The sequence below is a fragment of the Microcaecilia unicolor genome, chromosome 8 (genome assembly GCF_901765095.1).
Source record: "Microcaecilia unicolor chromosome 8, aMicUni1.1, whole genome shotgun sequence".
In the NCBI taxonomy this organism is placed as follows: Eukaryota; Metazoa; Chordata; class Amphibia; order Gymnophiona; family Siphonopidae; genus Microcaecilia; species Microcaecilia unicolor.
In genome coordinates this window covers 214,614,594-214,629,920 of record NC_044038.1, presented here as the reverse complement: position 1 = coordinate 214,629,920, position 15,327 = coordinate 214,614,594, and the positions used below count along the sequence as shown (strand labels likewise).

The 15,327-nt window shown below is 43.4% G+C and overlaps 1 protein-coding gene across 1 annotated transcript in view; it reads right to left on the bottom strand.

The window, feature by feature from the left end:
- The window catches only part of ATP9A (ATPase phospholipid transporting 9A (putative)), a 168,194-nt gene that overhangs the window by 71,429 nt on the left and 81,438 nt on the right, over positions 1–15,327 (bottom strand). The gene's annotated exons all lie outside the window — the stretch shown is intronic.

Sequence of the window (15,327 nt, the reverse complement as noted above, 5' to 3'; positions counted from 1 at the left end):
TTTTTCCAAGTCCATTTAATAGCGGTCTATGGACTTGTCCTTTAGGAATCTATCTAACCCCTTTTTAAACTCCGTCAAGCTAACCGCCCGTACCACGTTCTCCGGCAACGAATTCCAGAGTCTAATTACACGTTGGGTGAAGAAAAATTTTCTCCGATTCGTTTTAAATTTACCACACTGTAGCTTCAACTCATGCCCTCTAGTCCTAGTATTTTTGGATAGCGTGAACAGTCGCTTCACATCCACCCGATCCACTCCACTCATTATTTTATACACTTCTATCATATCTCCCCTCAGCCGTCTCTTCTCCAAGCTGAAAAGCCCTAGCCTTCTCAGCCTCTCTTCATAGGAAAGTCGTCCCATCCCCACTATCATTTTCGTCGCCCTTCGCTGTACCTTTTCCAATTCTACTATATCTTTTTTGAGATACGGAGACCAGTACTGAACACAATATTCCAGGTGCGGTCGCACCATGGAGCGATACAACGGCATTATAACATCCGCGCACCTGGACTCCATACCCTTCCTAATAACACCCAACATTCTATTCGCTTTCCTAGCCGCAGCAGCACACTGAGCAGAAGGTTTCTGCGTATCATCGACGACGACACCCAGATCCCTTTCTTGATCCGTAACTCCTAACGCGGAACCTTGCAAGACGTAGCTATAATTCGGGTTCCTCTTACCCACATGCATCACTTTGCACTTGTCAACATTGAACTTCATCTGCCACTTGCATGCCCATTCTCCCAGTCTCGCAAGGTCCTCCTGTAATCGTTCACATTCCTCCTGCGACTTGACGACCCTGAATAATTTTGTGTCATCGGTGAATTTAATTACCTCACTAGTTATTCCCATCTCTAGGTCATTTATAAATACATTAAAAAGCAACGGACCCAGTACAGACCCCTGCGGGACCCCACTAACTACCCTCCTCCACTGAGAATACTGGCCACGCAATCCTACTCTCTGCTTCCTATCTTTCAACCAGTTCTTAATCCATAATAATACCCTACCTCCGATTCCATGACTCTGCAATTTCTTCAGGAGTCTTTCGTGCGGCACTTTGTCAAACGCCTTCTGAAAATCCAGATATACAATATCAACCGGCTCCCCATTGTCCACATGTTTGCTTACCCCCTCAAAAAAATGCATTAGATTGGTGAGGCAAGACTTCCCTTCACTAAATCCGTGCTGACTTTGTCTCATCAGTCCATGTTTTTGTATATGCTCTGCAATTTTATTCTTAATAATAGCCTCCACCATCTTGCCCGGCACCGACGTCAGACTCACCGGTCTATAATTTCCCGGATCTCCTCTGGAACCCTTCTTAAAAATCGGAGTAACATTGGCTACCCTCCAGTCTTCCGGTACTACACTCGAATTTAGGTACAGATTGCATATTTCTAACAGTAGCTCCGCAAGTTCATTTTTTAGTTCTATTAATACTCTGGGATGAATACCATCAGGTCCCGGTGATTTACTACTCTTCAGCTTGCTGAACTGACCCATTACATCCTCCAAGGTTACAGAGAATTTGTTTAGTTTCTCCGACTCCCCCGCTTCAAATATTCTTTCCGGCACCGGTGTCCCCCCCAAATCCTCCTCGGTGAAGACCGAAGCAAAGAATTCATTTAATTTCTCCGCTACGGCTTTGTCCTCCTTGATCGCCCCTTTAACACCATTTTCGTCCAGCGGCCCAACCGACTCTTTGGCCGGTTTCCTGCTTTTAATGTATCTAAAAAAATTTTTACTATGTATTTTTGCTTCCAACGCTAATTTCTTCTCAAAGTCCTTTTTTGCCCTCCTTATCTCCGCTTTGCATTTGGCTTGGCATTCCTTATGATCTATCCTGTTACTTTCAGTTGGTTCTCTTCTCCACTTTCTGAAGGATTGTTTTTTGGCTCTAATGATTTCCTTTATCTTACTGTTTAGCCACGCTGGCTGACGTTTAGTCTTTTTTCCCTTTTTTCTAATACGTGGAATATATTTGTCCTGAACCTCCAGGATGGTGTTTTTAAACAGCATCCACGCCTGATGCAAGTTTTTTACTCTGCGAGCTGCTCCTTTCAGTCTTTTTTTCACCATTTTTCTCATTTTGTCGTAATCACCTTTTCTATAGTTAAACGCTAGCGTACTTGATTTCCTAGTTTCACTTCCTTCAATGCCAATATCAAAACCGATCATATTATGATCACTGTTATCAAGCGGCCCTCGTATCGTTACCCCCTGCACTAGATCATGAGCACCACTAAGGACTAAGTCTAGTATTTTTCCTTCTCTTGTCGGCTCCTGAACTAGCTGTTCCATGAAGCTGTCCTTGATTTACTGCGTTACCAAAGTGACAGATGTTGAGCCTAAATGTGGAGCAATCGAAAGGGCAGCTAAGCCCTAGGAGTCAAACTCATATTTTGAAAATGGGCCTTCCTGGGAGCGGAGTCTAGAGTACATGTTTATGAAATCGCTGAAGTGCATGCATCATTCTTTATACCTACTCCAGAGCAGGCGTAAATTATGTGTTCACCTTTAGGTACATAACAAAAGAGAGGGAACGAAGTACAAACTAAAGTCCAAACAGAAAGTGAAAGTGCCTTGTTGCTTTGTAGCTTTTACTATATGAGACGTGGGGTAAGGAATAATATATTGTAGAGGAATATATTCGAGTTATTCCCCAAGTTTTCCACGTCATCACTGTGACCCCTGACGTAGGTGCTAGTCACCGAAACACAGCCCGTGTCGGGTCTTTTTGTCAAGGCTCATTCATTAAAGAACTGTGTTCCATTTTTAAAGGCCCGTGGTGATGTTTTTTTGTTTGTTTTCTCCTTTAGGTACTACATGCGGCACTAAGTTTATACAAGAAAACTAAGCTCACGAGGGGAAATTCTATATAGGCGCTACTTCCTTGCTGAATTTTCAGCATGAAAAAAATCATTATACCAGATACAAGGCACCGAAACGGTGCAAAAACAGCAGATCCATGTGAAAACACACGCATCCATTTATAGAATGGTGCATTCGTGTTTCCCTCTGGATCTGCAAAGGGGGCGTGGGCATGGGAAAGCCAGGGGTATTCCCTTAACATACAAGCAGTGTTATAGAAAATGGGGGATTCACACCCAACTTGCACGCAGGGATTTATACCTGGTTTTGGTTGGTGATTCCTCGTGTCCAAAGCTGAGCACGAATCACAGCGCTATGCGGTACTCTAAAAAAGGTGCCGATTCTGCAATGCTCATTATAAAATACCATTCAAACTTTGAGCACCATTTATAGAATTTCACTCATAATACCCATCTACAGTCTGTGCCCCGATTATGGCTAGACAATTCTAGATGGGCTGGAGTGGGTTTTGACGGCAACTCCTGTAGTTGGGGACTATGTTCAGTACTGGCCAGACTTCTATGGTCTGTACGCTGAAAATGACAAGGACAGATCAACATCATGAATATATATATGTTATATTGCAACACATGAACGGCAAACACAGAAGAAAGCGGACCTCCGCGATGGAGAAACCAAGAAAAGAACACAGCGAAGGTGACAAGATGGATGACGCCAAACAAACTTCTACTGGACTCAGAAAAAAGTTCACAGCAAGAGTTTATTCTTAAAAAACTGGACTCGACACGAGTCGTGTTTCAGCCGTTCAGGCCTGCCTCAGGAGTCCCTGTATGGCAAAGTGCTATTGGTTCTCATAAGGAAAGTCTTGTGCAAACACTGGATTTCTCTAACAACACCTTAGGAAAATGGAGAAAGAAAACTTCTGAGCTTCTTGATGAGAGTGTGAGCGTTTATCTTATTGGGCAGATTGGATGGAACTTACAGGACTTTATCTGTCATCATCTACTATGCTCTGTGGTCACACGTCCTCATGTTACACCCCCTGCAATGTGTCAGAGTGATCTTTGCCCTTTCCCTGACATGAAGGTTCTTCAGGTTGATGAGTAGTGGCCAAATTTGCTCCAATGTGCAGTGCTATGCAGCGTGCCAAGAAAGGGCATGCTGACACCAGCCACGGGCTGGCAAATATTTAGATATAAACAACTTCCTTACCATTTACGCAAAAAAATGATAATTTTGCATGCCTAGTTAGGAAACTATAGACGGACTTGAAGAAAAGGAAATGTAAGTTTCAAAGAGAAAATGATCAGTATATTTAAATTCTCTTTCCCCACAATTTTGAAACTTGCAGGTCATTAAAGTTATCAAAGCAAATCAAAGACAAGATATCCAACTTAGAAGCAACAGTAAACAGTTTGTTGGTGGTTTGCTGGGGGAAAGGATTTTTCTGACCGTTCCAGGTAGGTGGACAAAAGGCACTTTAATTGATTAAGCAGGATACGGTTAGCATCCTGGCTTGTGTGCAGGTCTGTCCGGGCTAAAGAGTGGCACGCTTAACGCTTACCCTTCAAGTCAGATTTTATCAAATTTCATTTCCTCTGTTCCTTACTGTATGACTGCGGCTGATGAGGCCATTTGGCCCCCAGGCGGTAAACGATACCTGAATAAAGACAGTTCATGAATTCTGTTGGGGAATGTGCACAGGAAACAAAGTTAGGAAATCCTGCTTTCTGTTACAGGAAATGAATCCTGTGCCAACTGGTAAAAATTATCCCAGCAGTGCAAAAGGAAGAAAAGAATAAAAGGTTTTGTTCTTGCTGAACTTCCTTAGTATGGTAATATTTTATTAAATACTGACTTTCAAAGGGAAAGTTTAGACTTTAGCTGAAACATTTTATGGTTCCTATAGGAAGTACTATTGAAAAGCACAGCATTTTTCTACTGCTATTGACTATTCTTAGACCTTAAAATGTCTTTATTTTTGTGACGGAGAGGTAGCTGGCATGACCGCCTTTCTATCCCTGTTCAGTTCTTCTTCTTCTTTTTCTTTTTTGCGTAAAATAAAGTGGTTCCCCTCTGCCCTTGGCATAGAGACCATTTCAAAGGATGTCCTGAGTATCCCAGCAAGTGGGAGTTCCAGCCTGGCTAACCATGGATTTAATCATTAAAAAAATACACTAGTGCTCTGTTCATTTGAAATAATCAAGAGCTGAGGCCCATCCGGACCATGGGCTTTTCCTGTATCACGGAAGTGACGGATAACAGTAGGTTCTCTGGTTGACTCATGTAATGCCAGACAATGTTATAGATGATAGAAATGTTTTATGGATAATAGATCAGGGCCTGGGAGCCACAATTTTATTCCCAGATAGTGAGATCTTCTGGTTCATTTACTCAATTTTTCCATTTAGTTATTCAGTTTTATAAGCCAATCTGCTCAAGTAAGAATAGCATGAAGAAAACACAAAGACGAGATTAACATAATGCTGCTGAAACAGAAAATATAATACTCAAAAAATACCTCCACCTAGTTTAATAACAATAGCAAAGAATGTTTATTGCCACTATTTAATTAATTTGAGGAGGAAAAAGACTTTTGGGATTAAATACTGCACAAATCAATCTGCTAATAAAAGCATTCAGGAACAAACTCTAGACTAAAACATAATAATAATAATAATAATAATGATGATGATGAAAAAACGTAACATTAAAAAAGGACAGTAAATTTAATAAGGGAATCTTCAGAAAAATGGTCCTGTACTGAATGTATATCTGCAGATTGAAGAAATACATCCAGCACTTCTGATGCCTCCCATTCAAATGAAGGGGAGGGATGGGACGTGCTGAGAAGTCAATCAGTACAATCACACCCACTCGCTCAGTACCAATACACACACCCAGCAACCACAAGACTAGGCAAGCAAACCATTTCCCAGATTGAAAAATTAGACAGGTTAAATTACACAGGGTGGGTTGCACACACAACCATGCTCTGAGGACACAAACAGTGAATCACCGCATCCCCTGCTTTCCGGCAGCTTCACCAGACAGCCAACTGAACTCAATTCGAAGTATTTCATTGGTGACTCAGCGCTGACCGACTCAGGCACTTAACTGGACACTATTCCATTGAGTATGAACTCAGATTGCCACAGCACGCTCTGATTAGTCTTGGAGGGATTAAGGGGGTGGAGGTGGGACAGACTTAGAAGTTACTGGGGTTCCAACCAGTGACGTAGCTACGTGAGGCCAGGGGGGTCTGGGCCCCCGTAGATTTGGCCCTGGACCCCCTGCCGACGACCCGCCTGACCCTTCACTCCTGCTGCCAACCCACCGTCACCGTTGCCTGCCTTTTCTGGCGGGGGACCCCAACCCCCACCAGCCAAGGTCCTCTTCTTCTCGCAAAAGGCTTCCTTCTGTTTCTGAAGCCTTTTGCGAGAAGAAGAGGAACTCGGCTGGCAGGGATTGGGGTCCCCCGCCAGCAAAGGTAGGCGACAGCATGTTGGCGGCGGGGGGGGGGGGGGGGGTCGAGAGGGTTGGCGGCAGGGGGAGCAAAGTCGGCAATGGTGGGGGGGTTGACAGCAGGGGAGGGGCAAAGTCGGCAGACATTCAGTGCCGGTTCCTGGATTAGGCTGGTACCAAGGGGCCCTTTTACTAAGCAGCGGAAAAAAGTGGCTTGCGGTAGTGTAGGCGGATGTATTGGGTGTGTGCCGGGCCAGTTTTTACCACATCTATAAAAAAGGGCTTTTTTTTTCATGGGATAGGAAAAGGGCCTGCAGTAAAAATGAAACCAGCGCGTGCCCAAAACCAGCCTGAGCCTTTAATGCCACCCAGTGATCTAGCGGTAAAGGCTCACATGCTACACGCACGGTGACCGGTTGGCGCATGCCAAGTACTGATTATCACCAGAACTGGCACGCGTAGGAGGAAATAAATAATCCATTCACGCATTATGGGCGTGCACCAAATCTGAAATTACTGCCTGGCGATGGTAGTTTCATTTGCATAGAGCCTACCATGGCTTAGTAAAAGGGCCCCTAAATATCAGAGTCTAATTCAACCTTCAGCAGTCAAAATTTAAAAAAAAAATGTTGATCATCACAGGATGCATATTGTCCCCTAATACTTTATTTAAAACATTTATATTCCACATAATCCACAGTTCCCAGCAGATTACAACATCACATACATACCGTATTTTTCGGACTATAAGACGCACTTTTTTCCCCCCAAATTTGGGAGGAAAATGGGGGGTGCGTCTTATAGTCTGAAGGTAGCGAGGTCCGATTTCGGGATCGCCCTCCCCCCGAGTTCGGGATCGCCCTCCCCTACTCACGCCACGCGATGTTCCCTGGTGGTCTAGTGACGTCGGGGCAGGAAAGAGCCCCCTCTTTCCTGCCCAGCACGCTGCTCTCTGTCCTCCTATATGCTGCCTGACGGTCTCGGCGAGATTTAAAATGGCCGCCGAGAATTGAAGTCTCGGCGGCCATTTTGAATCTCGCCGAGACCGTCAGGCAGCATACATACAGGAGGACGGAGAGCAGCGCGCTGGGCAGGAAAGAGGGGGCTCTTTCCTGCCCCGACGTCACTAGACCACCAGAGAACATCGCATGACGTGAGTAGGGGAGGGCGATCCCGAACTCGGACAAGACGCACCGGAGCACCTAGGTTTTAGAGGAGGGAAAAAGGAAAATTTTTTTTTCCTATTTCCCTCCTCTAAAACCTAGGTGCGTCTTATGGTCCGGTGCGTCTTACAGTCCGAAAAATACGGTAATCAAAATATCTGATACCAACAATAAAACATTTATGTCAAAGTTCATAGTTTTTATACCTCTTAATACAAATATCACAGGTAACAAACTGGCTTACCCAAATGCCTCTTGAAATAAAAAAGCCTTGAGCAGGGCTGCCGAGAGACTGAGCCGGCCCAGGGGCAGGGCTGCTGCCGCCAGGTCCCCCCCCCCCCCCAGATCATCGTCACAGCCTCCCCAAGGATTGTCGCTAACGCCACCATGCCCGCCGCAACTGTAATGTCTTGGTTGGCGGGTATCCCAAGACCCCGCCAGCAAGAGTCTACCTCCAGCACTGCTCTTCTCTCTGCCGTGTGACCTGCCCCTGAGGCTGCTTTTTCTCTCAGGTCGTGCCTGCTCAGTTTCAAAACCAAGCTTGAGGGAATAAAATCAGCCGCTGAAGGCAATGCGGCAGACTGTGAAGAAGAGCAGCGTTGGAGGAACATCTCTTCTGCTGGCAGGGCTCCCCGGCAGCCTGCTGTGTCTGCTCCTCCGGGTCCTCCCCAGCCTCCAAGGAGGGCCCGGAGCAGGAGAGAGAAACCCCTGCTCCCCGTCTCGGCGGCCCTGGCCTTGAGTGGTTTTCTAAAAATAAGATATGCAAATCAGCAGGCAAAGCATTCTGTAGAGTAGGTCCCATCACTTGAAAAATAGATGGTCAAAGACCTAGCAAATTAACAGAATGGGAGCTAGGAATTTCCAGAAGCAATTTATTGCCAGACCTAAGGGTTCTGACTGGTTTATACAACTTCAAAGTAGAGGACACGACAGCTGGTGCATCATTCTTCAAAATCTTAAAATTGTAAAAGAAATCCTTTTTTCTATGGGCAACCAATGTAAAGAAACTAAAACCAAGGAAATATGCTCATGGCGTGGAATTTGAGCAATCATACGAACTGCAGCATTCTGCGCAACTTGTAGCGACTTCAGCATATAAGCTGGGAGTCCCACACGTAACGAGTTACGATAATCAAAATGTGGTAGCGCAACTCTGCAGAATCATTCGGAAACTGGATGCAGAGAACAATTCCCTTAATATTCGCAACTTAAAAGAGACAATTTTAATAAGTTGTTTAATGTAACCCTTCATAGATAATGAGGAATCCAACAAGTATCGCACAATAAGACAGGTATCGCACAATTATCATAAGTGAAACTGGAAGGACAATCACTATTATTAAATTGCAACAGATACAGAACTTGAGTTTTCGACTCAATTGAAATCTGTTAGTAGAAAGCCATCTTTTTTTATTTTTTAAAGCTAACTTGTAAAGTTAGAACAGCCTACCGAAAGCCTATTTCCCATCTAATGTACATTAATGCCAAAACTTGTCATCAAAGATGCTGTTGTATGCTTGATAGACGTAGACATAGTTTAATGTTGGTTGTGAACCTATTTTATGTATTTTATAATTTTGTATGTTATGTTGTACACCACCAAGAATGGTAGATTGTGTGGTACAGAAATAGAATAAATAAATCTTTGTCTCGGCCTTCTCTTTGACGTAAAAATCCTTTTGCAGGAAGGAGGTCTTACAGTGGTTTTCAACCTTTCACCGAATCAAGTGAGCACTCATTTTTTAAAAAAAATCTAATCTAAGTTGACATTTCTAGACTACTTTCTCCCCTTTAGGGTCCCGAGCTGTACACAATACCAGAATGATTTACATACAGTAAGAGATTTAAAAAAAAACCTTTAAAATATCTAAAAATTAACATTAAGTCAACATTTTTCAAAATATAAAGTTTTGTTTTATTTATTTATTTATTTTTTTTAGGAATACAGCATAAGATTTTTCTCGTCTAGATAATGCAATCTGTATGGGCTTGGGAGGTGACCTTCTTTCTACATATGTGCACCACTCACATCGTAGGGTTACTGAACAGATGCGTCGCTGGCTCGTCCTTTAACACCAGAAGTGGGGCGATAGAGGCAAGGAACTTGTAATCTGCATCCTTATAATTGAGCTTAGTTTCTGTGGCTTCATAGGTGCAAGCTTGGAATTACATAGTAACATAGTAGATGACGGCAGAAAAAGACCTGCACGGTCCATCCAGTCTGCCCAACAAGATAAAATCATATGTGCTACTTTTTGTGTATACTTTACCTTGATTTGTATCTGTCATTTTCAGGGCACAGACCATAGAAGTCTGCCCAGCACTAGCTCCACCTCCCAACCACCAACCCTTCCTCCCCCCACCGGCTCCGCCACCCAATTTTGGCTAAGCTTATGAAGATCCATTCCTTCTGCACAGGATTCCTTTATGTATATCCCACACATGTTTGAATTCTGTTACCGTTTTCATCTTCAAACTGGGTTTCTGAAATGTCAGGGTGATGCATTAACTGTCAAGTCATTCCACCAACTCCATTCCTGGTCTTTTGCGAAAGCCTATTCTTGTCCAGACCAAAGATACACATTTGTAAGTTGTGTGTTTTTAAGACCAAGATAAGAGACCTTCATTTGGTAAGAAACAGAAAACTATTTTTCCTGAAAACTGTGTATAATTTGCTTTTCAGACCACGATACAGCAAATACCCTAGAAATTCTGAACAGAAAAAGCGTAGGCCTGGAAAGATTAAATATCAAAATATGCAAACACAAAAAGTGGGAATTGTGGCCTTTTGCTTTATAAAAATAAGGTCTTTGTACTTCAGTCCACCAAACATTCCTTTGTTTATTGCTCACCCATCACAGAGCACTACATTCTTTGTTTTCAGTCAGCAAAGGTACCATTCCTATGATTTCACTGTAATTCAGCCTAGAGCACTGGGGAAGGATCATATTTCTAACCCCTACAGGAAAAAATGATTCAGCAGTCGAGAAAATTAAAGTTTTATACATTGTCCAGCATGAAACGACTATGACGCATTCTGGGAACTCAATCTGCTGAGTCCTCTGACCTCCAAAACACTTGAATGACCCCTTTTTCTAGCTAAATACACAACAATTGGAATTCCACAGTGGCAGAAGAAAAGAGTTCTTTATTCAGTAATATACCGAAGAGAGCTAAACAAAATCAAAACCAGCCTTTGCAAGCAGCTTGTATGTAGAAACCGGATCATCACCGATCAAGAAGTCCAAAACCAATTTTATTAATTTAATTCAGCAGAAACTCGGCATCATCAGGGGTTAAAACTATAACCATTAAAAACAAAAAGACAACAGACAGAGGCAGATTTCCAAAGCACTTAGACTTACAAAGCTACAAAGGGGTCCCTTTTACAAAGGCACGCAAAAATTAAGCATGCGCAAAACGTTAGAGATGCCCATATATTCCTACGAGCGTCTCTAGCATTTAGTGCATGCTATACATGCTACTGCACGTTTATAAAAGACCCCCATAGTAACCTATGGAACTTTGTAAGTCTATGGGGCCCATTTTACTAAGCCGCGTAGGCGCCTATGCATGCTAAATGTGCACCAATTTGGACCTACCGCCCGGCTACTGCATGGCCAGGGTGGTAATTTCATTTTTTTGTATATGTGTCCACTACGCTTGCTGAACAAGAAGTACCACCGGGCTACAGTCGCAGCCTGGCGGTATTTCCCACCCCTCGTGTGCTGTCATATCCAGCGCTACAAAAATATATTAATTTTTGTAGTGCTGGAGTGTACCCGGTACTAATTGGGCAGTGCCACGTTCTGCCGGGTTACTGCTGGGTTACGTGTACTTACTTTTCTACATAGTTTCTCACAACTATGGACAAGTTTTTGAAAGACGTTGCAAAAGGTCAACACATCTTGCCTCTTCAACCAGTTACTCAGTCCTTTTCACCTCTTCAATCAAGTCAAACAGATGCTTCCAAAGATGTTTCTACAATTTTGGAAAAGATGGAAATTGCATGGCACTAAGTCTGGGTTGTATGATGGATGCGGTTAAGCCCGAGTTCCCTATTCGTAATTGCCACTGTGGTGTTTCGTGCTGTATGAGGCGTAACATTGTCGTGTTGTGACAAAATTTCCTTCTTGTGCTTCCAAACTCTTCCTCAATTGTTCTTTCAAAGTTTTCAGGGTTGCAATGTAATACTTTGAGTTGATGGCTGTACCAGGTTTAAGGATATAACAAAAGAGAGGGAACGAAGTACAAACTAAAGTCCAAACAAAAAAAAACAAAAAAAAAAGTGAAAGTGCCTTGGTGCTTTGTAGCTTTTACTATAGGAGACGTGGGGTAAAGAATAATATATTGTAGAGGAATATATTCAAGTTATTCCCCAAGTTTTCCACGTCATCACTGTGACCCCTGACGCAGGTGCTAGTCACCGAAACACGGCCCGTGTCGGGTCTTTTTGTCAAGGCTCATTCATTAAAGAACTGTGTTCCATTTTTAAAGGCCCGTGGTGCTGTACCAGGTTTAAGGAAATTATTATTATTAACATTTGTATAGCGCTACCAGACGCACGCAGCGCTGAACACCTGACATAGAGAGACAGTCTCTGCTCAATAGAGCTTACAATCTAAAAATCTATGTGAACAGCACTATCCATATCCCAAAAGACTATAATCATGATTTGTCCTGCAGAAAGTGAACCTTTGTGATGATACTCCATGGATTGGCTCTTTGTTTCTGGCTCATAATGATGAGCCCATGTTTCATTGGCTGTCATGATCTTGTGAAGAAATTCCTCACCCAACATTTCAAGTCTCAAAGCTTTCATTTCAGCAGTCAGCATGCGAGACACCCATCTTGCAAAAACCTTTCAATATCCAAGAATATCAATAGCATAACCCACACGTTCCTGTGAAAAGCCAAGTGTATCAGCAATTTCCATTTCTGTGATCCACCAATTGTCCTTTACAAGTTTGCCAACTGTTCTCGTGTGAGACTCATCCATTGCTGTCACAGATCATCCACTTCATTTTTGATCACAGAAATCAGCCTTTCCTGGTCCACAATCTTTACATTGCTTGGCATAGCGATGCACAGTACTTATATCAACCAATGTATAAATTATCTTCAGTATTCTAAATATGTTTTTTTTGTGTGTGTGGGGGTGAACCCTCTCACCTAACTTCCTTTCTGGTTACTAAGAGATTGTCTGGAATGCCCGACCCACCCCCTTCAGGGCAGGGATGGGGTCGTCTCCTTAACCTAACAGGTGGGCCTGTTTAATTTCGTATTTGCATTTATTGTTTACTTTTCTTCTCTATGATATTGGATCTCTCAATATATTGGAGACTTGAGCAAGATTATACATATTTCCTATTTGATAATGAGTTTTTTTCCCCTCCTCTGTTATTATTATATTCTTGATATAGCGCCTTTCTGTGGTACAAGACAAGTGGTTTATATAATACATACCGGTACTTTCTCTGTCTCTAGTTGGCTCATAGTCTAAGTTCTGTGCCTGGGGCAATGGAGGGTTGAGTGATTTACCCAGGGTCACAAGGAGCTGCAGTGGGAATCAAGCCCAGTACTTCCCAGTTCTTTAGAAATTTGATGCAAGCACTCTTTCAAGAAATTGAAGACTATGTTAAAAACCCACCTCTGTATTAAGGCTTATTCTGACAACTGAGGATTTATTTGGAAAGGTAAGTGGCCCATTAGCATTTCAGGGGACAGTATTAGGTCTTGGTGTGAATGACCTTGATATGATTGTGCTCTTTCCTTTTAACCAATGGTGTTCCTTTTCTTAATTATGATTGTACATTGCTTTGATTTACTTGATTAAAAAAAAAAGCAATTAAGAAAGTTTTAATAAACAAAGATGGGTACTTTAGGTCAACTTTCTTTTGGAACTGGTGTCAAACTTTGGTCTTCTGCCAACGATATTTTTCGTTTGGTTCCTGTAGATATGATAATGGATACGTTTTATTCTAATATTAACATCTATGTACCAGTGGCGTAGCCAGACTGCCAATTTTGGATGGGCCTGAACCCAAAGTGAGTGGGCACAAAATTTTCTCTCTACCCCCCTCCCCCAGCAAAATTTAGTCACGCTAATCAGATGCATTTGTCACACAGGGTAAAGTGCTGCTTTTCAGTGCATCAGATTTCAGAAAATTTATTTAATAGCCTAACACCCTTTTCAATGAGCTTTCAGAGGCCAAAACCTCCTGCCTCAGATCAGTATAATGCTGTTACGGTATCCTCGCCTGACCTAAGGAAGGAAGTATTGGTCTCTGAAACTTCATTAACACAGGTACCATATTACTTTATCCTAAATTAAAAATAACATGATTTTCTTTACCTTTCTTGTATGGCCATTTACTTTTTCTCATTGTGTCGCTCCCAGTCTCTAGATTCTGCTTTCCTTCGTTTTCGCTTAACTCTTCTGCCACGGTTTCCTGGCCATTTCTCATTTTTCTCTCCTTTTTCTTTGCTTTCTTCAATATTTTTCTGCCTCTCTCTCTCTGTCCTGATTTAATTCATTCTTACTATCCATTCTTTAATTTCCTTCATCTACTTATGGCTTTTCATCTTTTTCTCACCCTTGTTCTCCCCATGCCCCTTCCTCTTATTCTCCAGTCTTTCACTACTCTCCTTTTCCATCCAGCAGCTCTCTTCTTTCTCTCCCCATCCTTCCAGTCTCCCCTCTCTCTCCCCATCCTTCCAGTAGTCTCCCCTCTTTCTTTCTGCATCCTTCTGTCCAGTGTCACCTCTTTCTCCCTACCCTTCCATCCAGCGTCTTCCCTCTTTCTCTCCCCATCCTTCCATCCATCTATCCTCTCTCCTGATCCTTCCATCTAATGTCTCTCTCCCTCTTTCTAACCAGTGTCTCTGTATCACTCTACCCTTTTCTGTTCAGTGTCCCTTCTCTCTCCACATCCTTTCAGTCTCTCACCTTTCTCTCTGCATCCTTCCAGTCTCTCCCCTTTCTCTCCCCATCCTTCCATCCAGGGTCTCTCTCCCCATCCATCCATTTTCCCTCTTTCTCTCCCCATCCTTCCATCTGTTTTCTATCTTTTCTCCCCATCCTTCCATGTTTTCCCTCTTTCTCCCCATCCTTCCATGTTTTCCCTCATTCTCTGCCATCCTTCCATCTGTTTTCCCTCTTTTCTCCCCATCCTTCCATGTTTTCCCTCTTTCTCCCCATCCTTCCATGTTTTCCCTCATTCTCTGCCATCCTTCCATCTGTTTTCCCTCTTTCTCCCCATCCTTCCATGTTTTCCCTCATTCTCTGCCATCCTTCCATCTGTTTTCCCTCTTTTCTCCCCATCCTTCCATGTTTTCCCTCTGTCTCCCCATCCTTCCATCTTCCCTCTTTTTCTCCCCATCCTTCCATGTTTTCCCTCTGTCTCCCCATCCTTCCATCTTCCCTCTTTTTCTCCCCATCCTTCCATGTTTTCCCTCTTTTCTTCGACGAGGCCCGCCCTGCATGCCAGCGCCAGCTCCCATTGCCAGCCACTGCTGCTTTTCCTGTTGAGCAGCAGGGCCGGCGCTACAAAAAGAAGAAGCGCTAACGGCGCTAAGGACCGTAGGACGAGAAATGTTTAAAAAAAAAAAAAGCGCGGCACCGGCAGGCACTGTCTCGGCAGCCTTGAGGCATTGGCTGCTGAGGCATTGGCTGCTGGCTCGCAGGCTCCTCCCGCAGATGGGAGGAGCCTGTGAGCCAGCAGTCAATGCCTCAGCAGCCAATGCCTCAAGGCTGCCGAGACAGTGCCTGCCGGTGCCGCGCTTTTTTTTTTTTTTTTTAACATTTCTCGTCCTTAGCGCCGTTAGCGCTTCTTCTTTTTGTAGCGCCGGCCCTGCT